Source organism: Agelaius phoeniceus, chromosome 7 (assembly GCF_051311805.1).
Source record: "Agelaius phoeniceus isolate bAgePho1 chromosome 7, bAgePho1.hap1, whole genome shotgun sequence".
In the NCBI taxonomy this organism is placed as follows: Eukaryota; Metazoa; Chordata; class Aves; order Passeriformes; family Icteridae; genus Agelaius; species Agelaius phoeniceus.
In genome coordinates this window covers 30,085,328-30,103,492 of record NC_135271.1, presented here as the reverse complement: position 1 = coordinate 30,103,492, position 18,165 = coordinate 30,085,328, and the positions used below count along the sequence as shown (strand labels likewise).

Below are 18,165 nucleotides of genomic sequence, written 5' to 3'. Positions count from 1 at the left end.
GAGCACAGGAACAGTTGCTGCCACTGCACGCCATTCCCCCCTTCCCCAGACTGGCTTTCTGGCCAAAGTTAATGATTCATAAGATTCTGCACTGATTTCACTGTGAGCTTCCACATTTGCATAAGTAAAAGCTTCTGCAGCTTCTGTAAGGAGATTCTTAGTGAAATTGCAGCACAAAATATTGATATTATGTAATTATGGTAGTTCATCTTAACTTAAATGAAATTGTTACTTTAAACTTGCTCTAAGTGGCTCACAATGTAATTTTTGTATGACACACCTACAAAACAAATGAGTTAATCACAATATGTGTCATTTTTAATTTTTCTCTTTCATTTTTCTTTCAGTCATTCTCTCTTTGTAATTAGCATGAAGACTACCCTTCAGTCAAAACTAGCCACCTGGAAAGTTTCAGCTTGTAATATGCAGCTTTTTTTGTGAATTATGAATGTGCAAAAAAGAGACCTTTCTCCTTACACCCACTTCCTTGCATAATTCAAATATGAATGAATGAATTTTATTCAGGCTTGCCAAAAAAATTATATTTCAGCTGATAACAAGCATGAAAAATTTTAGATGAAAGGGATTTTTTTTAAAAAAAAGAATATTCTGAGCATGGGAGAACAGCAGGTTAAGACAGAAGTCTCTGTGCAGCCTAACTATAACAATTGCTATCAAGCAAATACCATATCCAAGCACTAAATCTTGCTTTGTGCTGCCCTAGTGCACAGTAGCAGGGACAGAGTAGAATAATAAAAGCTGATCCCCTTATGCAAACAGCAGGGCACAGCACTTGAGAGAATGCAAGGAGAAGGTGAGCCTGCCTACTGTTCTGGCTTGCTAACCATATTCCCAAGGTCTGTGGGTTAGTTGTCTCCTCTAGCTCCAGTCAGATAGCAAAAGGTACTTCAGACATTAGCAAAGGGAATGTTTTGGTCCTTTCCAGAAGAACATTTTACTAATTCCTTGCCTCCAAATGTACTGTTCTATTAAATAAAGTATTTGAAGGAATTCATATAAGCAACATCATGGTTTAACGGGTCAAAAAGGGAACGGAATCAGTGCCAGGCATTTTTGTGATTAACCGTGTATTTTAAAAATATATATCTGTGAGGAAGGTATTATCTGTGCAAAGCAGAACGAGATTTGGGCTCATGCCAGTACCGCTTTGAAGATAAACTATCACAGTGAAGAAATGTTACCATCTGGAACATTTCTGCATCATATTTTCTCTTGTTCCCAATAATGCCTTGGTGATAAGTCCAGCTCTCCTTTTCTACTCAGAAAACAGGATGAAAACTTCCATTCATTTACTATGTGTCTGTTAGAAAAAATGCCCATTACAGTGGCTAAACAGCAGTGAATACTAAAGTATTACCTTGCAGATTCATGGATCAACAGACAGGATTTGCAAATAGGAAGCCCAGGCATAGAAATCCTCTTCCAGTCTAATGTGAGTTGACTGTTGCAAGTTGAGCTTGGCAGCAAGTGACCAAAATTGAGTTGTCAGCATCCTCCTGCGTAGTGGAAGAAGTTGTCGCTTTCTTGTGCAGATGCAAGAGTTTCTGTGGCAAAACAGAACCTAATCATGGTTCTGAATGTCTCTGTGGATTGGTAATGTCTCTAATACATAGATCACTTGTGCAAATTCAGTCCCAGCTGGATGGGAAATTATTGAAAATGGTTGTTGTTTGATTGATATAAAATGAGTTGTCAGCTTGATTCAGTGCCTTCAGGGCAGATGTCCACAGCATAATTGGCACCTGTCAGAAGCAAAGAATTCCTTGGTACAGAGTAACAGCTACTCATGCAACCACCCAGAACAGTCCTTGCATGCCAGGGCTCAGAGAAGAAGGCAGAAAAAAAACCAACTTCTGGGCAGGATCTTTTATGCCATAAAGTCAATAAGAGATTTGATGTGACACTTGGTGCAAGCTTTTCCCTGAGATACTGGCTACACATGATCAGCTTTTCTGCTGTTTGGTCAACACTTTCCCTAAGAATTAGAAGAAAACTCACATATTTGGTTACTTGCTATTATTGTCATGGTGAAGGTGGGTTTATAAAGACCAGTTAATAAGGAAATGTTTACATGTTTGCTTATTATAAAAAAAATGCTGTGAATAATTTTATTTTTCTATTTCTTGAGAAATTCTCCTCACAACAATACAACTAAAGAAATAAGAGAGTGTCCTCTCAGCAAAAAATAAGGCAAAGAAACAGCCAGGACTGACAGTACAGCAGTGTCAGTATTACACTCTTTGCTAATAGTAAACAGTGACCTGTTGTTTACCACAGAGTAGATTAAAACAGATTTTTTCCTATAAGTCACTAAATAGCTGTCATATGGTTATTACTGCCTTTGACCAAGTGTGGTACAGCTAACAACAGGAATGAATTCTATTTTCCATCACCAATCTGTCAAGCTGGCCACCTTCTTCCTGGGGCTGGTGCTTTGGGAGGTACTAGCTGAAGGACTTTCCATTAAAACTCATTTTACTGTCCTCATCTAGCACATGGCTCAACTTTCCTTCTCTCCTTTCATCTCTGTTTCCTCCTTTAGATTATTTTTCATTATGCCTCCCCCCCCAGCATACCCACACTTTGCCTTTCATCTCTCTATGTATGCTATTCCAGCACTTGTCAGGCCCAGCAGGAGGCACATGGGAGAACCAAACAATATGATATGTTAGGTGGAAGAAAATATTAGAACAATCATTTATTGTCACACTTTAAAGAGTTCTGTTATGTTATTTATTTTATTATTCTGTATTAGGTACATGGTTTAGTTTTACAGGCATTATTAATCACTAAAATACATTACACTTTCAACCAGGACATTTAACATTTTAAATGCATTCATCTTGCTTCTTTAAACAGAAACAATGGGTCTTCTGCACTGCCCTCCCTCCCCTTTAGTCAATAAATCCTTTCTATTGATTCAGGAAATAACTCTTAAACCCTCTTTTATATTTTAAGTTTCACTAGCTACACTCAGCCATAAAATTTTGCTCAATAACAAATGGATCTTCTATTTTTGCTGTTTACTATGTGTTTGGTTATCAAACTCAGCTTGAAAGTATTGGGTAGAAGAGGACAAAAACTGTAATGGCAGTAAGCCACCATGAGAGATTTCCTAAATGAATGTTGCAATAAAATAAAGTATCTGTAAAAAGTGTGTGTGTGTGTGTATAAAAAACAGTCTCATCAGTAGATGGATGATAAATGAAAAAAATCCATCAGTGAGTATGGATTCCCTTGAGCCAGCCTAGATCAACAGACAATATGGATTTTTGATAATTCATGTCTTTGCCATTATTTATTCTCTCCTGAAATACCCATTGCAAATCTCAGAAAGATAATTAGAGAATTATCATATTGCTTAACTAAGTAGTGCAAATTGTATTAGATTCTATGTATCCCAATCCTGGGCATAATCATTAGTGTTGTTTAATTGTTACAAATATAGTCATTGCATTTTAATAAATTGCCTTCATTGTCAATATCCACAATTGACTACTTCCCTTAATGTTGGTGGATAGGTTAGTTACCAGGTAATCTTACAGTTAAGATACACCACAATGAAGCAAAAATGTAAGAAAATGCAAAGGTCAAAACCATGTTTCTGTTATGAAAAAAATGAATGATAATGACATAATTTTTTCAGCTCATCAGGTTCTTTGCTAAGTGCCTCTGTTATTGCCAGATCAGTAGTGTATAACAAAGAAGTGCTTTCTGTAGGCTGCTTCATTAGCCTGCCCTGTAGGACCTCACCTCAGACCTTTCACTAATCTGTTGGCCAGCTCAATAGCCTTGTTAGTTCTATTCACTTCTTCCTGGCAGCGGATTTTCTCAGCTGTAGCTCTCTCAAAGGCAGTGGTTAAGGCAGCCAGGATTGTGTCTAGTTCCTTCAAATAAAAACAGTAACAAACAACTTCGGACATTGTAAGAACACATAAAAATATTTCTGCTATCCCATTTTATATTGCTGAAAGTTAAATTACACAGTGCAAGAAAGGTGTAAACATTTAACTGCGCTCAGAATTTTGTTTAGGTTGCGGTCCAAAGGTGGATTCAGGAAAACCTGGGGAACAGTGGGGCTGGTCTTCTGGTTTCCCCTAGTCGTTCAAAACTGCCTTCAAAATGAAATAACAAACTTGATCTTAATCAGTAAAAAGGAATATCCCCTTCTCCCCAAGGATTCTGAAATGAATCTAAATATATTTCTTATTACAGCTGTATATCTTCTATAGCAGATCCTAAACTAGAAAGGACAGCTGTTTGGAAACTAAAGAAAATAGAAGGGTTTAAAGATGATAGACAAAATACTTGAAAATGCACAAGTCAGTGCCCTTTGCTGACTTTTTCTGTTTGATTATGCTTCCCAGTGCACACACTGTTTCTGAAAACAGCCTGAAATCCCCAGCCACCTTAGATTTGGGAGCAAGCAGCTCAGTGCCTGGTACATCAAAACATTTGAGCACACAAACAGTCCCACTAGGTGAAAGCCTTGGTTATTCCCAGAGGGAGGAGTGGAAGATAATTCAGCATGGATGGCTGAACATGGAGACAAGGCAAGAACGACGTGCAACTCCAGAGAGTCACGGGCAGAGCACCCGAATGACTCTGAGTGCAGAGGATGAACTGCCTGGGGAGCTGATAAAGGAGAGGTCAGAAGGGTGCTGTAAGGTCCCAGCAGAGCAAGGCACTCCAGAACTGGTGTCACTGGGTGCCTGTCAACAGAGCCAGGGGCTGGGGCTGGGGCAGCCAGAGAAATGATTCTCTCCAGCAGCAAATCTGTATTCCCTTCAGCCTGGCAAAGGTGTCCATGCAGCTCTACTGAATTCCATAGTATTCCCCAGGGAAAGTCAAAGCTGAGCACAGCTTCTGGCAGAGGGCTGTACTTTATCCCAGCTGTGCTGCTGACAAGCTCTGTGCACCTTGGGGAAGGCCAAGGCCCAGGAATCTCCTGAGAGAAATGCTGAATGGGGGCCTCAAGTCCTCCTGCCTTGAGGACACCATGAGGTGGAACCTGTGTGTATAACAGGACATTAAAAGGAGCTGTGTGATGGGACAGATGGCTATTTTATTGGGAAGGCTTGGAGAAATTTGGAGTAAATTACAGCACAAGCATTTTTAAATGGTGCCCAAAGACAGCCTTTAAAGAAGGGCCCAGCAGTTTTGCAGCAGCCACGCAGCCCAAAGGGGCTCAGGAGTGGGCACAGTGGGGACAGGCTACCCCTGCTGCTGTGTGAGGGGAGCATGGGCAGCACCTGTGTTAGAAATGTGTCAGAAATGTGTCCTGCTGGCCAGGCCTGCTGACTGAGTCCTGCCTCTCCTTCCCGCACAGGGAAGATCCAGGCACCGACTGAAAACTCACCATGCATGAAGAAAAGCACCTGCTGTGGTTCCAAGGCACATTGTGGGGCTGCAGAGGCTGGGGATGTGATCCCATCATTTACCTGAAACTCAAAAATGTTACTGAGTGATGAATTACACTGACAAATACCTTTGCCAGTATTACAATGAATCATCTGGGAAATACCTCTGACAGAGGAAGGTATTACGTTTGCTAGAAATAGTAATTGAATTTTAGAGGCTTCTAAAATGACCAAAAAAGTATTTTTTGGTACATCTAGTTGTCCTGACTCTAAAGTTCATGTCTTTGAGCCAATTATGACTCCAGCTTTCCGCAAGATTTCTGTCTTTCACTGCAATACACTCCTACAAATCTTGATGCTTGATATGTATATATATTGCCTAAACAGAAATTAAGGTTGTCAGATGGATAGCAATAGGTCTGTCTTCAGGTGAGATCAAGGACTAGCACTTAGGCACTAAAGCTAAGGGAATGCAGAGAGGAAAAAAAGTGGAAAAGCTACCTGCTGTTCTGAGCATGGATGCTGCAATGCTCACGGTGGGGTGCAGAACTTGCTTAAAAATTTTTCAGAGGTCAGGTTCAGGAATTGGGAAGGATTTTTTACTGCAGTTTTGGCTCTGCTGAGCCAGGCTGAAACACATTGTGTGCTTCTCTGCCCATCTAGTGTTTGGCAAACCTTCCTCTAAAAGAAAAAAATAAAATAATAAAAGGAAGTATTGGAAGCAAAAATTAAAGTTGAAGATAGAGACATAAAAGAACACATTTGTGTATATATGTGTATGTGTGTGAATAGGTATGTATATCTTTATGGTGGAACAGTACAAGAACAATTCCAGTTCATGAAGGTCAAACCCAGGACTTGTGAAAGGTGCCAGAGGCAATGAAAGTGCTGGCAGGAGCCATATGGGGAACTGGAAGTTGCCAGCTCCTCCATGTATTTTTTAAGCTTTTATCATATGAAACACTGTGTGCCAGGAAAAGTATGTAGCAGCTTACTATTGTGTACCAGGTCTTCCCTCTCATCCTTTTCTACCTCATTTGCAATGCCCCTTCTCAGTACCTTGACTCTGCTGGCAAGATATCTGTGATGTGCAACTGATTTGGGCAAGGACAGAGAGGCCAAACTGCAGGTGAATAGTGGAGCTGCAGAGAATGACTTCCTATCCAAATGGAAGCCCAGAACAGTCAGGCCCTTAATGTGTTACAATTCATTTGACTATCCACATTTTTGACTTTCTGTAAATAATGTGCTAAATGGATAAAAGAATATGCCATTTTTCCTTCTTTCCTCTGAGTTACTGATAACAAGACAAGTTCCTTCCCTTACAGTTTGTGCATATAAATGTGATTAATGTAAAAAAAAAAAAGTGCCAAAATCTCTTTATCTTTCTCTCTCTTTTTTTTTTTTTTTTTTTTTTTTAAAGCATTGCCCTTTTCAAAACAAGGGGAAATTCAGTATAGTTTCAGTGCCACAGTGATCAAACAGTGTCACATCACTATGGCAATTGCTGCCCAGGCCAGGAATACAGATCAGCTTTAATTGTGCAACGCCTTATTGCTGGTGCATGTCAATCAGAACCTATGAATTGAGAAAAATTTGCTCTGTTCATTCTGTTAAATGATGTATCCAATTAAACCTGTTAGAATTCATGATCTTCAGTCAAGGTTAAATGAAAGTAGTTACTCCTGTCAGCTAGGTGATTAAATGCTGCCTACATCAGGCACATTTATGTGCAAAATTAAAATTTTGGTATAAAGCATGAATCTTTATGCATGCCAGTTAATTATCTTGCAGCTCCTCCATTTATTAAATGCCCACTGCATTTCTTCTTAATCATCAGCTTCCTTTCAAAACTTATTTCAGACACTACATTATACCAAATTTCAATGTTTAAAATGAAACGCTTTCTCAATGAAAACTTCCTCTTTTCAAGGGTTTGGCTGTTGCTACGTTACTAAAGATGGCCATTAACAGGTTTTGAGTCATTATGCAGAAGGTCTATTCGCGTTGTTTTGCTCCGTTCTGAGAGAGCGTTGCAGGAATCCCTGGAGCTGCTGCCCTGGGGCAGTTCCTATTCCCCAGAAGGATCCGAGTTCTGCCGCACATCAGCCAACTCCAGCGCCGGCTGGCACAGGCGGCACGGCCGGGGCAGCGCAGCGCCGGGGCCGGGGCTGGGGCCGTGCCCGCCGGGGCCGCGCCCGCCGGGGCCGTGCCCGTGCCCGCCAGCCCAGCCCAGCCCAGCCCAGCCCGGGCTGCGGCTCCCCCAGCGCCGCGGCCTGCAGGCGGGGCAGGCACCGCTGTGCCCTGCGCCGAGGGCTCCCCGAGCTGGCCCCTGCCCTGCCAGCCTCCAGAGCTGCCTCAGAATTCCCTTTGGCTTGGCAAGCTGATGCGTCCTGTTTGCCCCAGGCAGCTCCCGTATTGCAATATCATATTTTAATTAGAAGAAAAAATTATGTGTTGCATGCTTGAATTAAATTAAATTGCATATTTATATTTATAAGACACGGTATTGGCAGGATTTAAATGCTATATGAATTGAAGAACCAGAATACAGGTGTATTATAGTGATTTGTAGCTGAAACGTTTGCTAAAAATGCACACAAAGCAGAGCAGTACCAAATGCTAATTTAATACCCTAAGACAACGCTGTGCTCTTGCAAGCACAATTTCCCATATTCCATGTTAGCATTTATCCCCTTTCATTATGAAAAGGTATTAAGAACCTTTGTTACAAACAAGCAACATAAAAAATATGTCATACCACTTCACAACTACTAATGAATAATATCATTTAAAACAGACTGGGAAATAAACTAGTATAACACATTCTACTCTACTAGTACTATAAATATTCGCAAGGTTGTTATTAAAGATAAATGCACACAGTAATTTTCTACTTGTAGGTTTTACAGGTATAATTTTGAATCATACAATATTTTTTAAAACACATCACAAGGATGGAAACCAACAAAAAGACTGACTGGCAGCAACTCCTTGTGATCAATAGCTGACATCTCCATCTATCTTTGAGGGCCCACAGAAATGATATTGTGGCAGTATGAACCTTCAAGAGGAGCGGCGTGATTAACTTGTTCAGGGTCACAATGGGGAGCGTCTGATCAGAAGGAATTTATACCTGTGGCATTGCTGTTCTGCAGCCACAGTTGCAGGATACATTCTGCAGGTGCCAGCAGCTGCCCTGAGGTGCTGCCACGGGGAGGGAGGGCTGTAGACAGGCCAGCCTCAGCTCCATATTCCTGGGGCAGCTCGTTTTGTCTTCACTGAGATCCAAAGCTGAGAACTCTGGCTCACAGCAGGTGAGGTACGAATGTCACACACAGATCCCCACCCAGCCTGAGCCTTCCTGGGGAACCCTGGTGCACTTGCAGCCGTGGCTGCCCCAACCTGCCCTTCCCAGACCTCAATAGCCTCCACCCCAGGCTTTGGAAAGCAGACAAAAAGACCCCTCCTCTGCCGCTCCCCTAGAGCTACAAATAATGGACTTCTCTTTCCTGGCAGCTGCAGAGAAAACTACAGATATTTTTTCCTGTTTTGTTCAGCAAATACAAGCTGTAAGTGAAAGCCCAGTATCTTTAGATACCTCAACAAAAGAGGAAGAAAGGGAATCCACACTTAAAGAGAATAATTCCCCGGGGGCACTGACAGGAGATGGCCATGTGCCAGGGCAGGTAGCTGGAGAATAAGCCTCTTGGCAGGATTCTGGGATGTCTATTGCTGAACTGCTTCAACGCAGTTGAACTATCTAGAACTCAAATTTAATTCTTCTTCTTTCTCTACATGTTCTTACTTTCACCCCAGTCCTCCAAAACCAGATATCATAAGCTGTGAACCCCAGGCCCAAGGTGCCTTAATGTTACCCCATGAAACAATACTGGCAGGACAATTTATTTCTGCTCAAAACAATTTCCCTGTCCTAAAATTGTGATTGTTAGGTTAGCATCCCATTGAGATGAGAAAAGGAAAGAGCTGCACTTTCAGGTTGTGCCTAAAATTTTAAGGAAGGCAAGCTGCACTGATTTATCCTTGGCATACTGTTTTATACCCATAAGAACAAAAAACTTCTCTTTAGTGGCAGATTAAATTGTGCAGAAATGGACTGACACTGAGAAGGCAAACACTGCAGTCTGCTTAAACAGGCTGAGTCCCACATCAAAGGCTACTTGGTCACAAAAATATAAGTGTGTACAGTGTGTACACACTTATAAAAAAAAATTGGCATGGAATTTTATCTTTTTAATAGAGAGATTTGCAAAGAATTTGTGATTTAGATTATATTCATTTTCAGGAAACTTGCTTACAAAGTAATTAAATGTATTTTATCCATTAATTCTCTCCTTTTTTTTTTGTTTTGCATTGTGCTACAGGAACAAAACTAAAAACTATGGAATGGAAGGACTTTTTTTTTTTTTACCTGAATATTATAAATGAATAGAGCAAGAGATGTTAATGTTTGTCATTTTCCTTATCTGTACACATGAATATGTTATATGCTCATTTCCATTGCAAATGGAACAACGGAATGATCATTGCAAACTGAAATATACTGTACATTTCATTTCTTCATTTCTTTGAAAATACCACTGACAAAAATAATCAATTGCTACTATTCTTGTTCTAAAGCTCTGCATCTCAATGAAAATTGAAGGAAATAATGGTGTCCATCTGGAATAAAGCATGCAGTGTGTTCTGGAGGGTCATTATTATTCACTGCTGAAACAAAGTCAGCCTTTGGAGCCCTGAACCATGACTGGGCAATTGTGCAAGGCACTGTACAAACATGTAGTCATCCTGTTTCTTGCACACCTCTCTTGCACCTTGTTCACAATTAATGAAACAAAAACATGCATCATAGCTACATCAGTGAGGAAATACTAAAGAAGGAAAAGAACCTTTTGAGGTAAAAAACAAGCTTGTCACAAGAATAGACCTGAATAAAATGTTGGTGGTAGAGTTAAAGTCATGATTAGGAGGATTCCATCCATCTGAGCAGTGGGGTTCTGGAGTAGCATTCCTATAGGAGCAATGGGGCACAAGTAACCTTCCAAGGGTTAAGAAAAAAATCACCCTCTGAGTTTCTTTAGTTTTCCACTACTCTGTGTTTACTTTGCAAAGTACAGTAATGTCTCCTTCTCATTTAGTCTTAGAGACTAAAAAAATACAGTGAGAGGTAGTGCCTAGCCCAAAGTATATTTTAAATCATCATAGACAACAGAACCGAAGGAAGAAAGATCTGTAAGTGCACGCATCAGCTCTGAGCTCAAAATGACATTTGAAGATACAGTAAAAAAAACCACTAAGGCAGGCAGGAGGACTGGTACTTTTCACCAGAGATAACTCACAGTGATGAGGCTCTCTGGGACAGAAACCAAAAAATACGTAGAATAAATAGGAAGGAATAAAACCATAGGATGAATATAGGACAGGAACGTAAACTGCACCCTGCTGAACAGAGTGGGGCTGACATCCACGTGTGCCTGGTCTTACTGCTAATGGGACACTGGGTCACATCCTGAAAACCCTTACTTATGCAAGTAATCCCACTAAAATCAATGGGAACCATGACTGTAATGACTGCTTCCATGTCTCCACTAGGGATTGCAAGGTCAGGTCCATTTTCTGTGCAATATTGGATGAATGCTAGAAAATCAATATCTCTATTGAGACTTCTTCTTTTGGAGTAAAAATAAACCTGGACCATTTTGAGTTCAAATGTTCATTGTTCCTGGGTGTTTTTATAAATTCCTTTTGAAAGCAAAATGGTCAAATCAAAATGGAGTGAAATGCTCATCTTTCTGGTGTGTTTTACAGCTTGTTGTTATACCTAGCTTTGTAATACTATGAGGGTTAAAGGCAACTTCATAGTTTCTTTGTATTTAATCTATCTGTTAAAAAGAGACATTTTAATTTTAGCAATTCCTCTATTCAAATGAGTCATTGATAAGTGGGGAGAGAGGAATGGCGGAGTCTATTTTTGTTGGAATTTTGTTATTAGATGGAAAACTTTTTGGTCTTTTTGCCATAGAAAATTCAAAGGAAGGGGTTTTTTAGTAAGAAGATTTTGGTGCAATCACAGAAATATAAGTAATTGTTATAAAGTATTACTTTGGTAGCATGGGAAAAAACCCTGCTCAATTCACATTACAGGTTATTATTATACTTCAATCACTATGGAGCACCTTCAACTATCATTTTGTTTAAAATGCCTAAACCTAGCTTGGGGTATTTATTCTTAATTTACTACTAAACTACAATTAAACCTACTTATAATTGTGTCCAAATTGAATTTTCATACTGAAATATGTTAAATTCATGTGTTTGATTCCCTTATATGTCAATTGTGGTGCATCAAAATGAAATTATTCCAAGGCATAAAGATGCATTATTTTAAGGGTTTTGTAATAGATTTATGTTTTTCTGCAAGCTCTTGATGGTTTGAATGAAATTTTAAGATGGATGTCATTATGTTGGAGATGTGATCAACTTCATATCTGGTATGGACAGTGGTCTACAAAAGAAGCCATTTCACAGAAAAAAACAGCAAATTCCTAATATATTAGAAGAGTAATATCCACCAATGAAGAGACTAACAAATAAGAATTAGTGTGCTTTCTCTCAGAGACAGTTCCTTGAAATTTTGAGAAAATACATCCCCAATCCATTCTAAACCTCATGCATTTGGTTGACCCAACTCAAATATTTTTCCCAAGAAATTTCATTCAACAACAATTCATGGAAGGATCAGTTCTCTTTCAATCCAGATTAATGGGAATTATGGATGATCGAGAAATAATAATGCTTTAGTGCCCAGGTTTCAGCCAAGGTGATTGTATTTTTTCTGGGACCAATACAAAAGTACGGATTTATCCTAGAATTCCAGCTCAGCTGGATTAACTGGCATGCTGGGGAGCAAATCCAAGAATGTGTTCAGTGCTCAGTCCCTTTTACCCACCTCTGCAGGACTTGTTTCCCACCTGCTGTGTGACACATTAGCCATAACTTCTTCCCCTCTTGCACCACTGCACACGGGACTGTGGTTTGGCTCTATCCTGCTAACAACATTATTGACAAAGCAATGCTCCTAAACTGTAACAACGAGCTGTTGTAGCACTTATTTATGGAATAACGGGCGCTTTTCAGATACTCCATGCTTCTATTGGTTTTGGAGCTCTGTTACTCACACAACATATTTAACTAGCACTAACAGCTTTACAGTACAAAAACCATGTAATTGGAAATCCAGGAGAACAACTGGCACCACTACAACCCCACACAAGCACAGCACAACACTACAGCAAGTAGTACCTGTGTCTTCATGGTGTGCCCTGCTTTGCTTCACTATCTGATTTCTATGTTACTATTGCAAATGAAATTAACCCAAACCCCAAAGCAATGGACAACACTTTCAGTCTGTTTTTTTAGCTAACTATGCTGCCTACAGGTTAAGATTAAAAATATTCCAGTATATATTTTTTCTTTTATATATTTTTTCCTGGAAAAGTATAAAAATTAGGCATCAAAACAGGTCAGATACTTACATATATCTTTTTGATGTGCTCATATGATAGGAGAGCAGATTGATAAAGGACAGAAGAAATGCTAAATATGCACCATGACAAACAGTGAAAAATTAAGTATTGTAACTAACATTAATTACACTCTAGTAAGATGAATAGGCTGCTCATCATTAATGAGAATGTACACCTTTGTCTAAGTTTCACATCTACCTGTGATAAATGTGCTAACGGCGATAGAATACATCATAGTAACATTTGAATTAACAGCACACTAATAGATTGACATACAAGTATGAATAAAGCATTTAATCATAAACATTATACCACACCCAACAGCAAATTTTCTTTTTTGCATATATATCAAGTAAAATGTATAAACATTTATTTCAGTTTATGGTGAGATAATCTAATGGTATTACCTCATACTATCCTAATATTCGTAATCCAGACTATTTGATACTTACGTGGTGGCTTTTGGGAGACATTCAGGCAGTTTAATTAAACAGTAAGGGGAATTTCTGAACAGAAAGGGTGGGGCTTGATCTCGGGACAAACTACCCACTGGCTCTTGCCCATGTGGCAGGGATGGAATTTTCAAACAATCTTCATAATGGGTTGGCTCCAATACTTATGAAAGTATTACTTTATTGACTTGTAATGAAAACTGAAGCAAGCCTGCTAGCCTATAGTTCTTATCTATATCTTCAGTAGCCTTCTCTCCCGTGTTTCCTGGTTTTTCTGGCCAGGAGGCAGAGGGCTGATGGAGCCAGGCATGCAGCAGGAATGGCCAAAACTGCCTCCTGTGCCTGCAGAGCCCAGAGCTGCAGGCAGCCGGGGCCTCCCCATTTTGGAGGAGCTGGGATGTGCAGATGCCATGGCTGTGCCATGCTTCCACAGCAGGTGAAGCAGCAGGAAGGCTCCCCAGGTGACAATGCCAGACCACCGTCCCTGTTCACCCACTGCCCTCTGGCAGCCCATCCTGTGTCCCTGGGAGGGCCACCTGGCAGTGTGCCCACACTGCCCAGTGGCACCGCTGTGAACACCCATGGAAACGGCCGTGCTCTGCTGCAGGACCCAGCCGGGGCTGAGCAGACACTCAGCTGAAGAGCTGGACAAGGGAGCTGGGAGGACAGCTTGGTTATGCTGCTCCAGCATCTCCCTGTTCTCCCTGGCACAAGAGACTGAGGTGCCCTGAGAGAGCAGTGTGGGTGCTTGGCACAGAGCAGAGTGCACAGGTAACAGCTGGCACAAGGATCCTTCCTCGCCCAGGAGCAAGGCTGCAAGCACGGCTGGCAGGGAGACGGGGCTGGATTTCACTGCCCAGCTTCTCTCATGCACTGCTCCCAAAGTCTGCACTTCAATGAAGAGCTTGACAGGCAGAGATGAGAAAGCAGAGGGAAGAAGAACAGGAAAAATCTTCTGGCTCAGTAGCAGCAAGCAGGGCTCTGTTACAAGTAAGACTGACAAATGGTGTAAAGACAACTGTAATTCACAGAACAAACATTGTGAATTAGTTAAACATTGCAAGAGGGAATTGCTTTAGCCTAATAGTTTCCTGAAGATCATTCAAACAGTGCAAGCTCATCAGTGTATTTTTTAAGCAATTAAGCAGATGGTTTAAAATACTTTAATTACTGCCAGGGCTCACCTAGGCTGCACAGTAGATGCCACTGGACTTGTGTAGTGCCTGATGCAAAATGCTGATATAAAATACAGAGAAATATTATACAAGCAAGGTATGAATACTCTAGCTCAATGAATCCATCTGCATGGACCCAAAAGGCTCTGCAGGTCAACGAGCCTAGGGACACAAGTGAAAAATCATGTTTGCTGTCATTCTTGCAAAACATAGTGTGCCAAGACACCTCAGGCTGATGATCTGCTGGGGAAAAGCAAAGCAGCATTCCAGGGGGAAGGAAGTCCTCACATGCAGAACAAGGCACACACACGTGGTCAGAGCACTTAAGTCTAGCTTTTCTCTTCTGTCTAAACTGACAGATCACTCCAGGAGAACTGGAGGTCTTGAAAACTAGCGTAGGGATTTCACACTGTTTGTATGTTTTATACTGTTCTACTGCCACACCAGCACGCAAGCCAGCAAGATAATACAGTATGACTGCACTGGTAGCTGCCATACTCACATTGAAAGCATATATTTTCTTCTTTGTTACACTAAATGGTACATTAACTTGCTTTCCTTTGCATTCCAGCTGGCAACTTATTGATTAGGGAACACTTCTGGGCTTCTCCCTCCTATGTAATAATCTTTATAATTTCACATTTCTAAATGTTAAAAGCACACTAATGCAAGTGGGAAGAGTTTCCTCTGCTATTTCATATACTTAAGGAGAAGATGTTATCGATTCATATGCTTTACTCTAGAAGTGCTTTGCAAGGGCAATAAGTATTATTATTTTCATTTTAGCAGAAGGAGAATGGCACACAGATTGCCCAAGGTCACCCTGCAGATCAGTTAGAAAACCAGGATTAAATTCAGACCTTTTGGGTCTCTGTGCAGAGACTCTTCTGCTGAGCTATTTTTGGAAGCCTCCATATGAAGCATGGCCATGATACACAACCCATTTTCACGGTCTAAAAGTAATTTATGACATTAAAAATATTTTTTCTCTAGTATTTTTAATGGCTATAACTATGAAGTGAGTTCTTTGCAATAGCAGAAGAGGAGCTGGAAGAAGCAAAATCTTAAAATTTTGAGCTGAAGAAATTTACACTGGTTTGACTCCTACCTCCTGGACTCTAATGATGTTAACTCAAGCACTGTGTGCAGCAGCAACTGAAATTTTCTTGCACAAATTTTAAGTTGAACTCTGGGTCATGGAGACAATCTTCTTTTACAATAACTGCAGAAATGTATTCCTTATCAAAATTAATGCATTTTGTGCAGAAATCCATCTACCTAAGAAAAAAAAAGGAAATGGTGTGTGGAGATAGTAATCAGGTAACAAAATTTTAAGCTTGTGGAAATTTCAGTATGGTTCAAAAAATACCAGCTTGACAAATTGTCAGTATCAGAAATGGTAAAAAATTATTCAGAACTGTTTTTCATATGTATTTTGATTATTAGTTTGGATGCTTCTCTTGACACTGAATCTGCTCTTCTTTCCAAACCTTCCCTTTACTGAAGCTTATTGTTACCTGCAAATGCAAGTCTTTCTTTACTAATAAATTGTCTCCCACTCATTTTCCCTGTCTCCCTTACATAAACACAGTATCCTGGGGTTTAACTAGTAAAATCTAAAAATTAAATTAGTGGGGGGAAAATTAAATAAGTGACCTTACACACAAAGAAAGCAAAATATAGTCACATATTGGATTAATTATTTTTAATTTTTGTTACAAATAAAAAAACTGCTGGTCTGTTCTCTGATCTCAACAAGTCTTCTGAGCAATCTAGCAATTTCCTAACAACAGCCTCAACAGAGAAAAGATAACAGAAAATTTTCACTCTACATGCAAACAATGCAAATATTGTACATCTCAAGAATGTATTTTGCAATCACTGTTTTAAATGTCTGTGATCCTGGAGATATTCTGGTTGTTCCAGGTATGAGAAACAATCTCTGGACACAAACAGTAATTAATTGGACTAATGGCTGATTTACTAACATGAACTCTACTTAAAACTTGCAGTAATTATTTTTTGTTATTCACCAGGGACTGTTGCCTTTCAGAAATCGATCAGTAAGCAATAAAAATGACAAAATTATTTTTAATATATTACTTTGCAGAAGCACAACTTTTCAATGTTTTATCTTAATGAGATTGGTGGGTCCATGGGTCAATCATTAACCTAATTTTAAGCAACAGCTTGATTTCTCTTACTTTCATCATTGATCAATAGATCAAACAGTCTTTCAAGTAGTGGCATGAATAATCCCTAGGATAGAACTGACTGCTAAACTGTTTATGAGCAATAACTTGGGATAAACTAAAACTCCACCTATGCAGTAGTCAAGATACCATCTTCATGCATAGGGTTTTCTGACTTGCTTTGTATTCCTCCATGGGACTTCTGCAGAAAAATACGTGTGCAACGCTGCACTGACACTACCTTAAAGCATAAGGGAAGATAGGCAGCTGAAACCCCATACTCTTTTGGGGCATTCAGCAGTTTTATGGTCAGCTATGACTGTCAATTATTTTACTTTTTAATTTGTTACTTTGTGTGGCTATCAACAATTTTCCGGTCACTCCTTTTAATTGACGACTAAGGTTATATTCTCAAATATATAGATAGTGACATCTGGACATTTTGAAACCTAAATATGTTGCCCAACACCCCTGTCTCAAACACTTCTAGAGCAGTAAGGACCAATATCACAAGCCTTTGATTTTTATTGCCCCAAGGAAGACAGGGAAATCTGTGAAGTGTATATTAGTATCCACCTCATAGCTGTCTAACATGTTTTTGCAATTCCTCTGTCCTTTACAACACCATCAAATTAAAGAGGCAGACCTGGTATGTTTATATCCTAAAACAGAATAGAATCAGAAATTTTGCAGGCTAATATGACAGGAAGTGTGTCTTTTTCCTGATGTGTTTTTAACTCTTTCTATTTCTACTTTTCAATCATTTAAGTTTAGATAACATGGGCTAGGCAGTGCAGAACTGGAGAAAAGAGCAGAGACTGGAGGCTGGAACACAGCCCTGACACTGAGATCAGCTATGCTGTGATTGCATTATTGCTGCTGGGAACTGTCACAGCAGCACTCAGGGAAGCTGTAACCTCACCCACCTGAAGGCATCCAGTGCATCATCCTGCCGTGTTCTCAGCCAAAGCCATGGGGAGGGTTGGTGCAGCTACACTGCTCCTGGCAATTAGAAAAGAAATCCACAACATTTTATCTCCCATGAAAGCTTTTGAAAATGTTTGCACATTCCCTTTCAGGGATGTGGGGCACAAAGGAAGTGTTTTATCTTCTAGGAAATTTACTATCTATATGTTAAAGCTCTATTTAGCATTAATGAAAAACTATTTTTCTCTCCATAACTAGCAGCCATTGGTATATAGCAATATACCAAAACGAAAGGCTTTGAAACCTTACTCTCTATTCTGTATCTCATCACAGCTATTAAAGAAAGACTGAGAATTGGAACCTTATGCTGAATAGATAGGATTCTATCTACCCGTGCCACTTCACCAAGCAAGGCTTCAACTTCAAAATGTGCTGGTGCTTAACTGAGCCTCAGAACTTGCCAAAGCTGCAAGGAAGACTGTGTTGAAACC

At 40.0% G+C, this 18,165-nt stretch overlaps 1 long non-coding RNA gene across 34 annotated transcripts in view; it reads left to right on the top strand.

The window, feature by feature from the left end:
* LOC129122645 (uncharacterized) overlaps positions 1-18,165 on the top strand; it is a 99,272-nt gene that overhangs the window by 29,854 nt on the left and 51,253 nt on the right. For 31 of the 34 annotated variants that reach the window (XR_013183060.1, XR_013183040.1, XR_008534600.2 and 28 more), the window contains one exon: positions 348-3,178. The exons of 2 other annotated variants lie outside the window; for them this stretch is intronic. This is a non-coding gene — a long non-coding RNA (uncharacterized LOC129122645). Of the gene's footprint in view, positions 1-347; positions 3,179-9,766; positions 11,546-18,165 lie in introns of those variants that run through there. One more of the 34 variants, XR_013183063.1, reaches the window with a different exon arrangement.